We start from the raw sequence: 14,094 nt of genomic DNA, 5'->3' as shown, positions 1-14,094 counted from the left end.
GTTGTGGCGCAGGCCACCACCACAAAGAAACCGGAAAAAGAAACAGAAGAGAGAGTAGGGGTCAGTACGGATTTTAGAGCCACCATGAATAGTTATTTTGAGGAGATTGAACATATAGAGTATCAGGATTAAGTTAAATTAAGATTAAAATGAAGTTAAATTGAAGTTATGAAAAGGCCAAGTTAAAGTAATGTGTTTTCAGCAGTGTTTTAAAGTGCTCCACTGTATTAGCCTGGCAAATTCCTATTGGCCTGCTCAGGATTGGTTCCTGCCTTGTGCCCTGTGTTGGCTGGGATAGGCTCCAGCAGACCCCCGTGACCCTGTATTCGGATTCAGCGGGATAGAAAATGGATGGATGGATTCCTATTGGCAGGCTATTCCAGATTTTAGGTGCATACCAGCAGAAGGCCGCCTCACCACCTCTTTTAAGTTTTGTTCTTGGAATTCTAAGGAGATACTCATTTGAGGATCTAAGGTTACGATTTGGAATATAAGGTGTCAGACATTCCGATATATAAGATGGGGCGAGATTATTTAAGGCTTTATAACCCATAAGCAGAATTTTAAAGTCAATCCTGAATGACACAGGTAACCAGTGTAGTGACATCAAAACTGGAGAAATGTGTTCAGATTTTCTCTTCCTAGTTAGGATTCTAGCAGCTGCATTCTGCACTAGTTGCAAACGATTTATGTCTTTTTTGGGTAGTCCTGAGAGGAGTGCGTTACAGTAATCTGGTCGACTAAAAACAAACACGTGAACTAATTTCTCATCATCTTTCAGTGATATAATAGGTCTAACTTTACTTATGTTTCTTAAGTGAAAAAATGCTGTCCTAGTGATCTGATTAATATGCGATTTAAAATTCAGATTACAGTCAACAATTACCCCTAAGCTTTTTACCTCCGTCTTGACTTTTAATCCTAATGTATCCAGTTTATTTCTAATAGCCTCATTGTATCCATTATTATCTAATCACTAAGATTTCAGTTTTCTCTTTATTTAACTTGAGAAAGTTACTATTCATCCATTCTGAGATACTAGTCAAAGATCTACTATCCCCTTCAGATCAACCTCAAGCTAGACGTAGTACAAAAACAAAGCTAGCAGTCTAAATATACTACATGCATTAATTCCAAGTGTTGAATGAAGTTCTAATATTATTCCACTTTACAACATTTGCTTTGTAAGCTCCCACCATCATTGACGTTCATTTTGTTGGATGCATGAAATATCTGGCAGACCAATGCTGCTATATGCACTTGATGTCTACTGACAGAAGCAATGTATTCTGGTATATGGGCTCAGTATTATTGCGAGTAAAACTGACAATTTTATTGTCACAGGATGTGGAGCTACACAGCAAGAAGCAGAACATAAAGTGATTAAAAAGTGTAAAATAAGCACAACAGCACAGGATAAAGGTTTGGGGTAACCATCCTTTATACTTGAAACAAATGGAAAAAAGAAAAAAGGTCTTTACAGACATGAGCTCAAACCGAACCAATTTCAGCAGCGGTTTATATGATGAGTTGACAGGAAGTGGCGGGTCCAGAGGCACGGGAACCGGATGTGATGTTAGTGGAACTAGGAGTGACGTCAGAGAACTTAATTTCAGTGTGCTGCTCTGCAGAAAGAAAAAAAGAGAAAGGATTAGTGGACAGCGCCAACCCCTGGTTCAGCAGGTAAGTACAATTGCTGGGGGCCTGTCAAAAGGCAGGGCCTGTTAATGCCCATTGCGGCACTTCTTGTGTGACTTTTGGGCTATACAAAATAAATTGTATTGTATTGTATTGTACAATTATTCAAGCCTATAATCTGTCTCCCATGAGCACATGTGTGTTACACAAGTTTATGGTGTATCCCTTAAAGCTAAGTTTAGCCTGAATAAGTTGCAGTTCAAGGTAGCCAATGTCTGTCTTCATGGTAATATATTACCAGCTTCTTTTGCTACATACCAGGATGGTGAAAGGAACCACTGAAACTCCTCAACGTTTTTTAAACAAATTGACGCTTCTACACTTTATGAATTTCATCTAGAATATTTCTGAAGAATTTATTGGACAGACATGTATAACTCTGACTTCCTAAGCTTGATGTCGACCCAATTGACACCATTGCTCTGCAATAATAGTCAAGGAGGAATTGGATGCTTCAATATTCCTCTATCTTTACCTATAAGGCTAAAAAATGCAAAACACCTACTGGCATTATTACATGAAACAGTTGGGCAAAAGCAGGCAACTGATTTCTTAGAAAGATTTATTCTTTAAGAATATTTGTTAGGATTGTTCAGTTTTCACTGAGGCATGTGAAATAAAGTACACTTGTAGAATTGTTTTTAATTATCCAAACTCTTCTAATATAGGGCTGCAATTGACTCCTTTTTTAGGTGCATTCTCATACAATGAAAAGGGCCTATTCCCTTTATCATTTAAAAAGCCTTTACGTGTTTTCAAAATTGAGATTCAGATTGACATTCTCTGCGATCTCATATACTGAAATTTACCTTGAGGGAGGTAATTTCAATTTTTTTAAACATTCGATAGCCACTGCTGATGGAAAACAAATTTCCAGTCCCATTTTGTTTTGTTTAATGCTTTTATTTCAAGAAAGTAACATAATATACAATCAAGCAAAAAATTGGCAGAACTTGTACAACTAAAAAACTTACTAACAAAGCAAGAATTCAATCTCCACCCAAGAGGAAGAGAGGAGAGCCAAGAGCGTGGGAATAATATATATATATATCATTTCCCCCCTTGATAAATGCTTATTCTCATTTTTAACGAAATCTTGCCATGTTTTAAAAATATTTTGAACAGATCCTCAAAGTGAGAGTTGATTTTTTTCCAAGTTCAAATAATACACGTCAGGTGGGTTGGGATTCTTCCAGTTAAGCAGGCGAAGTCTACGTTCTAGCAGTGCTGGTACTACGTTATTTTGCACAATAGGCCAAGCTTATTAGTGCGCCAATCGACTGTTTGGTAGCTAACACGTGCATTTGGGTCACCCCACCCTTATGAACTGAGCCCCAGTTGAATGCCTAATTCGCCTTAATGGTGGTGCTAGCCCTATGTGCTAGTAGTTAAGCCTATCTGGAAGTACACCAAACACAGCTATTAATGGGTTAGGAGGGATTGTGACACAACATCTGTCTTGTAGGTATTGAAATATTCTTGTCCACTATGTTAATTCGGTGCACTCCCAAAACATGTGGCCTAACTGAGGCTAGAGCTCGATTGTAATGCTAGCAGGTTGGATTTTTGCCCTGGATACATTTTGGACCAAATTATTTAAACACAGCAGAGTCAAGTGAGTAGTACCTCACTGTCATAATACTGGGGCTACCTGCAATATCAGGTAAGTTGAATGATGTTTGTACCTGTAAAAGCAAAAAAAATCCTATCCAAAAAAAAGTCAAAAACAGTCAGTTAACTTATCTAGAAGTAATGAAAGATGACGTTTCCTAAGTTTGAGTCTGTAAGCTGTTATGCATACACTGAATAAATAGTGATGAGCAAAACAGGAAAATTGTGATTTGTGGAGTTTCACAAAATTGATGCTAACATTCATTTATTATTTGTGAAATGTAAAATCCACTAAAGGAAGGGCTGTTGATAGATTATAAAAGTTGCTCTATAAAGAAATGTCTAAGTTTACCTGTTTTTTTTTCACAAGCTGTGTAATGCCGGCAATTGCCAGCACACCAATAAAATCAATTCTATTCATGCATCTTCTTCGCATTACCAAGGAGAAGCAGTGCATTTTTCAAAAATGTAAATCGCTGCATATTTTCTATACTATGACACAGTAAAATGCACCGTTCTGCACATTACTATATTTTCTTTAGGGTTCACACACTTCATGCTCTGTGGTGCTTTAAGTTCTATTTCTGTCTCTAATACATCTTTAGGATTGTGATCACCAAGACTGTCATTATGGGTGCCCTCATACTCGTATTAAATGATGACACATGACTCAGCACGTGACAGGAAATAAGTCTGGTGATTTCTTTATTTTTCTGAACTTGAAGTCTTTATTTAAATGCTAAATGACAAGCAGGTATTTTATGAATGATAATGATTCCAAACAGGAAATATGCACTTTTTCTCTTCTGTCTATGGCATGCATTTTCCTGGAAGGGACACAACATTTATTTTGCATTTTTGTTTATGAAGCATAGTTGCAAATTCAGTTTTGTCCATCTGTAATAATAAATGTGTTTTTAAAGTATTTATGTTGCACTAAAAATAAATGCAAGAACATTCCAAGGTTCCAAATGTTGGACAATGTGGGCTTTGTCAATGTTTAAATAATTCAGCACACCTCCCTCGTCCACCCCATCCCATTAGTAGTAATGCCAGGTGGGAAAATCATTATATTAGCCAATCACACAAGGAGAGATGAAACATTTTGTCAGCAGTGAACTATCCACCAGAGTCTCTGGATAACTGGCCACTGCAGTGGTTTCTGGTAGACAGAGCAACACCCACCTCCGTCTCTAGGAACTCTAAGTTCTTTAAGACATTGGCAGTCAGACAAAGGGTCACAGTGTAAATACTCACAATACGGACTCTTACCGGCAGGGTGGGAATTATCTCATAACATCCTGTTCCAGCTAGTCAGATCACAAATTAGCCAGATGTCTGATAAGGAAACATACACTGCAGTGTAACACTCCCAACAGAAAGGAATGCTGTTTTATGTCAAGATGACTGAAGACTTTGACTCTAGTAGTGCAGAAACATGTGTATGCTGGGATAAATCATGGGTGTCATAGTGTGTCATGGAAAGCTAACATCAAAGGGCAATATGACAGATTTGTAAAGAACTTGACTGCTAAGTGGAGGACATCTGAAATCACTCATATCACTTTTAGGCCAGGGGCTCAGTTTGTGGCATGAATTCATTTGGCAGCCTCATGAACCCGATGGATTCCTTCTCAGAATAATGTTTTTAAATGCACAAAATAAAACAAAGGAAATTGAATATATAGAAGTACAGTTTTTTAAATATTAAACAAATGTGTGATTTAGTAATACAGGCAGTCCCCGGGTTACGTACGAGATATGGACTGTAGGTTTGTACTTAAGTTGAATTTGTATGTAAGTCGGAACAGGTACATTATTTTAATAAATGCTATTGTTGATCGACTGTAACCAAGTACTCTGCTAATGAATGATGGAGTTTCACCCCTCTCTGACCTTTTTATTATTTCTATTCTATTTTCAATGGTGATGGTTTTTCTCTTCTTCATTATATCACCAGCACTGGCATCAGATTTGTGTTTCAGAGACATTCTTGAAGGTGAAGACAAAAGGTTAAGATGAGCTCTTCTGCACAGCACTGTACATGCTATCACAACAGGAAGGCACCCGTCAACACGTTTGATGTACTGACAAAAGACAACTTCCTGCTATGTGCGTAACAGTACAAGCAGGCTTGCTATTGAGAATGACTTGGGGCGGCGAGAGGTGGTTCATCACTCGCCCACCACAAAGTCACCTCCACTACAGTATGCTGCCTGCAGCGTCTGTCCACCGAGAACGAATATGGTGCGGCCAAAAGCGGGTAGTGATTCGCCTGACCCCAATTCAACAGGCAGCCATCCGAGGCACACTACAATGCAACCCCCGCCGCCCCCTTCACCCTCAATGGCCTCCATTCAGCCACAACCGGGTCAGCACTTGCAGCATTATCAGCCTTGTGTGCTGGGCGGGCAGTGAAACGCCCCCCTCGGCTCCATCCAGCCAGAGTCCAGTCAGGAGCAGCAGCTGTGGCCGCGTAGTGGACGGGCAGCGAGCCATCGTCCTGCACACGAGCGACAGCTGTGGCACAGGTGACTATGGACCACGGGTCACTGCTTGCCCCCAGGAGCCGTCCGAGGGACACTACACACCGTGAGCAGCAAAATCGCCTCCCTCTAGTCACCGCTTGCAGCATCCCCTTGCCGAAGATGACAGAGCGGCAGTTACTGAGGCACATGCATCACAGATATCGCCTCATTCATAAGTTGTAGGTTGGATGTCCGTAATCTGGGGACTACCTGTATATGTGCTGCTTAGTTAATGCATTAAGATAACAAAATAATAAATTTAAAAATAGGCAAATTAAAGTAAAATTTTATCATCTACAAATATATCAGAGTGAATGCTAATATTGTTTAGCTTGATTTGCTCCTCAAATTTGTCGTTGGACAAGGAATGCACAGTCATCACAGCTGGCCCAACTTTCTCCAACATTTCTGCAATGTTTCACTTCTCACAGAATTCCAAGCACAACTCACAGTGTAGATAGCATCCTTGAGGTTATATTTTTTCTTAAAGTCCAGAATTGTCGTGTCAAAATTAATAATTTTCCACATTAAGTCAAGCCTGTAAAGGATTTTCATATTTTGTATCACCCCCTGATCCATAGGTTGTATCAAACTTGTGACATTAGCTGGAAGATAATGTAAAAAAATTGTTGTCATTACCAAGTTCTTCAGCCAGGGGATGTGCGTGACAGTTATTCAGGAGCAACAGAACTTTACTATCATCTGACATTCCTTTATTTCTTAACATTTCGTTGACACAGGGAGCAAACAAATAATGGAACCCCTTAATGAAAATGTCAGCATCCATCCAACAGTTCCTCTTAGATGATAATCTACAGAGAGGTTAGTTATTTAAGGCACCTTGGATTAGCAAATTTGCTGATCACACATAACTTTACCTTATGAGTTCCTGATGCATTTGCACATATGAGCTCAGTTATACACCCTTCATTTAGCTTGAACCCATGATCGACCTTTTAATTATCACTAGCCAAAGTACAATTGGGCAAACACTTCCACATTAACCCAGTCTCATCTGCAATATAAATCTGCTCTACAGTCAAGCCATTTACTTTAACCAATTCACTAAACACATTATGAAATGAAGCTGCAGCTTCAAAATCACCCGATTTCTGCTCATTTGACAAATCTTGCTAACAAATGCCACAGCGAATCTTGATTTGAGAAAGCCAGCCACATGAAAATGAACACTGACCCTCAATGTTCTTTTTCTCAAGAAATTCTCTTGCTTTTTCCTGCAATATGAGTCCAGAAATACAGCCACCCTCGGACCTTTTCAGCGAAAACCACTCATACAGGGCCAAGCAATTCCATCTTCAGTGTATGAAGAGTGTGACGCTTTCCACACTCTTGTCACCCTCTGACTTAGCATAAAAATCCCTTATCTTTTGAAACTGAGCCTTAACATCATAGATTGTCGATGAATCAACATTAAATTTCTTCATAACCACTGTGTGGTTAAGCCTCTTGCATATTTCCTATGCATTTACGCTTACTTGGTGCCTGTTTCAGCATAATTACAGTTGCGTGAGAACAAAAAAATTTAAATACAAAAAATACCCACCAACCCTATCATAGTCAAAGAAAGTGTTGACTCACACGTGCAACAAGCAAGTAGCTGAGTGGACCAAGTGGAGGTAATTATCCACCAGGCCAGGGGGTGGTGGGGTGCACTAAACCTACCTCTGTTATCTCTGTAGGCGAAAAATGGTTAAACCTGCCTGATTCAACATCACTTCTGGTGCCCAGACTGACGTCACTTCCTATTCCAGTTCCCAGACTGATAGCACTTCCGGTTCTGGCCAGATGACATCACTTCCAGTTCATGGCTTATAAAACCACCATCTTCCAAAACCTCATCAGTTCAGTCTTGGAACTCAACCTAAGCACATCATTCATGTTTTCTATACCCTTTTGCAGCAAGGGACAATATATGGGTGGCTGCTCCAAACCTTTTTTGAGACTACTTCTTTTACAGAGTAGATGAGTTTAGATCATGTATTTACACAAGTGAGAGAGGTAGACAAGCATGTAGTGCGGGAATATTGCTGCTGCGCCTTACACATGGGTTATGTGCACATGGCACACCAAGTTTAAACTTACATTTCCATGAAATCTATTTTATTTTATTTTAAGAATTATTTCTTTGAGTTTTTGCTGGTTGCTTGAGTTCCATTTAACAGAGAGTCTACTGTATTATTGATCTTGGACAAGATAATATGTATGGCGGACATAAGCGTCTCTCAAGGAACACTAGGGCAATATCTTCGATACAAATTATACCAGAAAGAAAATTATTGCAGGTCCATGGTTCAACTTTAATGCCAATATCAATATATGTTAAAAGAGTTATGAAGTGTTTAAAGAAACTGGATTTTTTTCTCATCCCCATCTTAGTAAAACACATCCTCTAGCATTTGAATGTTTTCAAATATGTCAACATTTTCTCCTTTCTTACAGCTTAGCCAAGAAAGTTTGTCATTTTGCAGCAGCATCCATAAAGAAGACTTCAGGACTTTGAATTGAAAGCTTTATCTCATTAATATGGTTAAAATATTTGAAATATACCTATGCCAACCGATGGATAAAATCGTCTAACACTGTTCGAAAAGTGTTTTTTTTTCCATTTAATTAAAATGGCAGCCTCTGGCCGTAACTTGAACAAGTACTTTAAGACTTGTCCTCTCGAAAGCCAGTGAACTGGTACAGAAGTATTTTGTATTCTTCTCACATTTGTTGACAAAATCTTTTACAAATCTGATGATTCAGACAAAGTTCATGACTTTGATGGCTTGTTGACAACACTTCTTCCATGGTTGTTTGAAGAGCCTTTGTTGCCATTGCATGTTATTATAAAAAGGAATGAGTGATGACAACATGAGAAACTTCCTTTTTCACTAAATTAGCCAAGCCAGGAATTGCAAGAGCTCCATCAGAAACTTTTCCTTCCAGTCAAAGTTTTTTGTGACAAAACAACATTTTAACCTTTTGAAAACATTGCGTAGTTTCCTAAAGGGATTCACAAAATAATAATAATACTTCTCTGGATGGTGTTTATAAGAACCAAAGCAAGGAGCCAGCTGCATTGAGAGTTTCATCCATCTGCATACTGGGAAGAATTGGTGAGGCTGCCAGTTCCTTGATGACCTGCTGAGAGATCAACTATTTTAGAATGTATCCTGTGTGAATAAGGCGCTATATAGGTGCCGTACCTGACACATTCACACTGAGGCACCTGTAAAATAAAAGAAATATTTATTTTTCTCTTCAACCGTGTGTGCAAGTCTTCCCCATGTCCCACAGGCAATACACAGTCCCAAGCACCAACTCACACAAGCTGGTACTCTTTCCTTCCTCCACCACTCCTCCCTGGCAACCTTGTCCTCCTCCTCCTCCAGATGCTGGCCCCTTTTATAGTTCACCCAGAAGTGCTCCAGGTGCTTGATTGCCGTGTTCCGGCTGCACTTCCGGGTGTGGTGAATATGTTGCCCACTGGGGCCCAGGAGTCCCAGCTGCAGCACCCCCTGGCGGTGCCTGTGGGACCCAACCGGGCTGCACCCAAGTCCAATTCCTGTGGAGCACTTCAGGAACCCGAGGTACCTCTCCAACCCAGGAGGGCGGCCATCTAGTGTCCAGGGGGAGGCATTGCACCATCCAGGGCTGCTCCCCCTGAAGATATGGTGCAGGGGTGTCCTGGCTGGGCATGAACCCCGGCTGCCTGCCACACCTGTCATTTGACAAGGAAACCGTGTCCAGATTTTCCTCTGTTCCAGTCCATAAACCAGCTTGAGCACTTCCAGTTCCCATGGCTTTACAAACTTCTCTACAAAAACGTGGGATTTCTTTTGTTTGACAATTCTGTAATCAACTTTTTAGGATGCCTTAAGTAAAAGAATTTGTACAGTGGCATATCCAAGTGTTAAGAGTGTCCCAGCTTTTTTTTTTTAATTTAAAAATTTTAAATCGAATGAAAATAAAATGGAAAGATTTATTCATGCAAGTGTAATCATATACCTATAGTGCGTAGTCTTCATCATACTACCTCTTCTTTGAAATTCTAACATCAATTATGTCTGTGGAAAACTATAAGATAAATAAAGTTAAAATATTTGGGTCAACTGACTTCTGTAAATACAATATTTATACGTTTTTAAGTAATTTGTTAAATAAATCTGCATAGAAGTAAGTGTGTTAATGAAGTAAAGCGTTAGAGGATTGCATGACAAGTAAGTAAAAAAAGACTTACTTAAGTCCTCATTTGTGGTCTGTTTTCTTCAGAACAGGCCGCATGCCTGTCTCAATATGGCTGCCAAGCTGTGCTCTTCATTGTGTTGTCCTTTTCAGTTCATGGTGTGTGATGGTCTTTCATCAGTTTGGTAAGAGAGAGAGAATGAGGTAAAGCAAGCACATTTATAGGTTTTCTGTCCAACCCCTAGAGCCAATAGGGCGTAGTGGTACGTAAAGGCTTCTGATACAAGCCAGTTCCAAACAGCCATACTTCAGACCAGTGGGTTCAACAGAAAACCTTCACACCTGCCCTCCAAACCACATGTTAAGGTAAAGCTTGGTAGTTAGGCAGGCAGCCTGGCTTTCCTGTGGGGGTTGACTGGGAGTCCTGCAGAGAAATATCAGCCAAACTTGTTTGAGGCACTTCTCCTCCAACCCTGTCATAAAATTACAAACAGGTTCATTCCTAAAAGGGGGAAGGGGTTCTTAAACCATCAAACCATTGCTGTCATTATCTATAATGTAACACTATTATTACATTGGTTTGTCCAAGTTACAAATAAAGACATACACAATATTGATCAACTTGTATGCAAAATTTCACATCACAACATCCATTTATACATTTGGGGAAATAATATTGCTTGCAATATTTTCGCATAGTTTTTTTTTTTTTAATGCATGGTGTTTTCACAGAATCATAATACACAAATACCACTTGTACAGCATACTGCATCTTTGTACCTTTATTTCATAACACAACAAAAGAGAAGTATAAAATGAAAAACAAAAAAGAAAGAGGCTGTGCTACTCAAAGAAATTACAGCCAAGTGTGTGACCTGTGACCTTTATCACTGTGCATTCTTTTTTTTTTTTGTTTGTGAGAGTTCAGTTATTTTTCAGCTTTATTATGTTACTAGTGAAGAACCGATTCAGTGCACTGCAGTAACGTCCTTCTTGTGAAATGGCAGAGCTGCAATGCATGTCTCACATACGAACAATATGGGGTGTGTAGGGCAGGTTTTGAAATGAGGTGAGGCATAGCTGAAACTAAAGATTAATGATGCAGGCAGGCAGTGTGCTGTAGTGTTTGAGTCTGATCACTTTAAATGACAGGGTTGCCAGCTCTAATCCCTTTTTGACCCAAAGTGTGGCCCTGAGAGTAAGAATGTCACCTCACCGACTAGCACCCCAATTGTTAAAAAAGTATGTGAATTAATTAAAACGAACCCAAATGATGTCAGCCATATATCTGGAAAGTCAATAGCAATACAGTGATTCAGTTTCAGATAGAATATACTTAGAAATGCTCCGTGACCAGGAGAAGAAGAAAAAAATGGGAACCATCTGGATTGGAAAATACTGTACAATGTCATCACTTTCAATCCTTTCTCTGTTTACTTAGATAGCATTTTATTTTTGACATTGTAGGAAAACATGCAGCCATGTTATGGAATACTTGACTCATAAGTGATGATTTTTACATCTTGTGTTTCACTAGTTCCCACTTTCATCTCAGAGTTTTTAAATTGTTTTCACATTTCTTCGTCACTCAAATTCCCAAGAACGTTCAATATTTAGTCACATTGCTGTTATTTACCTACAAGTAAAGAAGTGTGTGTATCATATCTGCTGAAATTGCTTTGCCTTATAATATTAGCTTATCTTTGATATTTTCATGTTATCAAAATCAAAGATGTAAGGATTAGAGATAGCAGCATTACTGAGGTGTCACTTGCTATTTTATCATGTAACAAAGAATGCTGGGATTAAGAAAAAAAAAATCTGGAACAGTTACAAAAGCTTTATAGAAAGAAAATGTCAGAGAGATTTCACTGGGATCATTACAACATAAAGTGCGTGTGGAACACAGCCAAAAACTGGCTGCTTTATATAGAGAGCGAGCCAAGGAAAAACCAGACGTAAGCAAGGACCTACCCAAAGTCTCCACTGAAAAAGAGGAAATGGAAAACTTTCTTTGTAAATTAGCTGTTTTAAATTATGACCATTATATAATTATAAAATCATTTATAAAAAAATAAACTCTTGATTTTTAATGTGATGAAATAACTGCAGAGAGAAGTATAATAAAAATGCCATGTTACAGAATTAGAGTGGCACAGTGCCTTACAGTATGCTGCTGCCTTATGATTTAGGAAACTGGTTTGCAATTCTGGGTTAGTCGGTCTGTGTTAAGTTTACGTGTTCTCCTTCTGTCGGTGTGGGTTCTTCAGTTTCATAGTACAACTTAGACATAAAGTTAGGCTGATTGGTGATTCAAAGTGAGTTTAAATTGACAATGGACTGGTATTCTTTACAGGGTTAATTCATGTCTGGTGCCAGATGCTATAGGAATATTTCTCCAGAACTCTCTATTGCAATATAAATTAATGAATTTTGATGAATTAATGTTTATTTAAACTTTGTTAAAATAAATACACTTATTAAAAATGACATTCCTCGAAGAATCATAATTTAAGATTTTTAGTTTAAAGGATACTTTCAGTATTTTTCAAGTCAAAGTTATTTTTTCACAGTCACGCTATACCTTAATTTTCCACAGGAAATTGTCTTCTTAGGTTAAAAAGTAATCCACTTTTATTAACAGACGAGAACTGTACACAATTTATATCCAAACAAACTGCACCATCGAGGTCTCTGCAGGAACACTTTGGGAAACTCTGAAGGCTTTCTTAAGAGGACAGATTATCTTATATCTTACCCACAAAAATAAATTGGAAACCAAGAAGGTATCAGAGCTAATCAGTGAAATTACCAGAATAGATCTAGAACATGCCAGGTGTCCAAATGAGGCACTTCATAGAAAAACACAGGCTCTACATTCAGAACTCAACCTCTTGACAACTAAAGAAACAGAACAACTCATTTTTAAATCAAGACATCATTATTATGAACATGGAGAGAAAGCTAATACGATCTTAGCTCAACAAATCCACAAGCAGGAAGTTTGCAATGCAGTCCCAGCAATTACCAACAAAGACTGAGCTAAAATCATTGACCATAAAAATATAACACACACATATATTCTAATCAGTTTAAAGAAGACAAGATACAACCTAATGTGTTTTTGTGCATTACAGATACCATAACTAGATACTCTCAGTACAGAGGAATTGAATAAACCTGTGGCAATATCAGAATTACTAGATGCTATAAACTCACTTTAGAGTGGGAAAGCAGCAGATCCTGATGGCTACCCTGTCAAATTTTATAAAGATTTCTTAATTAAGTTAGCTCCCCTCTTATTAGCAACGTTTACAGAAGCTAGAGACAATAAAATTCTACCTCAAACATTTCACCAAGCATTAATTACCATCTTTCCTAAGCAAAATAAGGACTTATTACAATGTGCATCATACAGTCCAGTCTCACTTCTGAATAATGATGTTAAGATACTCTCCAAAGTCCTAGCTAGAAGGATTGAGAAAGTGCTTCCTTTGGTAATATCACAATACCAAACTTGATTTATTAAAGGCAGACGTTTAGCTTCCATTCTTCGACGCATGTTTAATGTAATATACTCACCAACCAAGTCAAACACCCCAAAGATATTATTATCATTGGATGCAGAAAAAGCATTTTATACGGTTGAATGGAACTACCTTTTCACAACCTTGGAGAAATTTGGGTTGGCCCAAACATTTGTTCATGAAATCAAACTACTGTATACCTTATTTACAATCTTTAGTTTGTATTAACAATATTATTTCAGACTACAGTAATCCCTCGCTATATCGCGCTTCGACTTTCGCGGCATCACTCCATCTCGGATTTTAAATGTAAGCATATCTAAATATATATGACGGATTTTTCACTGGTTTGCGGATTTCTGCGGACAATGTGTCTTTTAATTTATGGTACATGCTTCCTCAGTTTGTTTGCCCAGTTGATTTCATACAAGGGATGCTATTAGCAGATGGCTTAGAAACTACCCAATCAGAGCACGTATTACATATTAAATAAAACTCCTCAATGATATACGATATACTTCCCGCGCTGCTTCGCACAC

This window comes from Polypterus senegalus, chromosome 7 (assembly GCF_016835505.1).
Source record: "Polypterus senegalus isolate Bchr_013 chromosome 7, ASM1683550v1, whole genome shotgun sequence".
In the NCBI taxonomy this organism is placed as follows: domain Eukaryota; kingdom Metazoa; phylum Chordata; class Cladistia; order Polypteriformes; family Polypteridae; genus Polypterus; species Polypterus senegalus.
The sequence above is the reverse complement of the archived record's forward strand: the minus strand, read 5'-3'. Positions refer to the sequence as shown.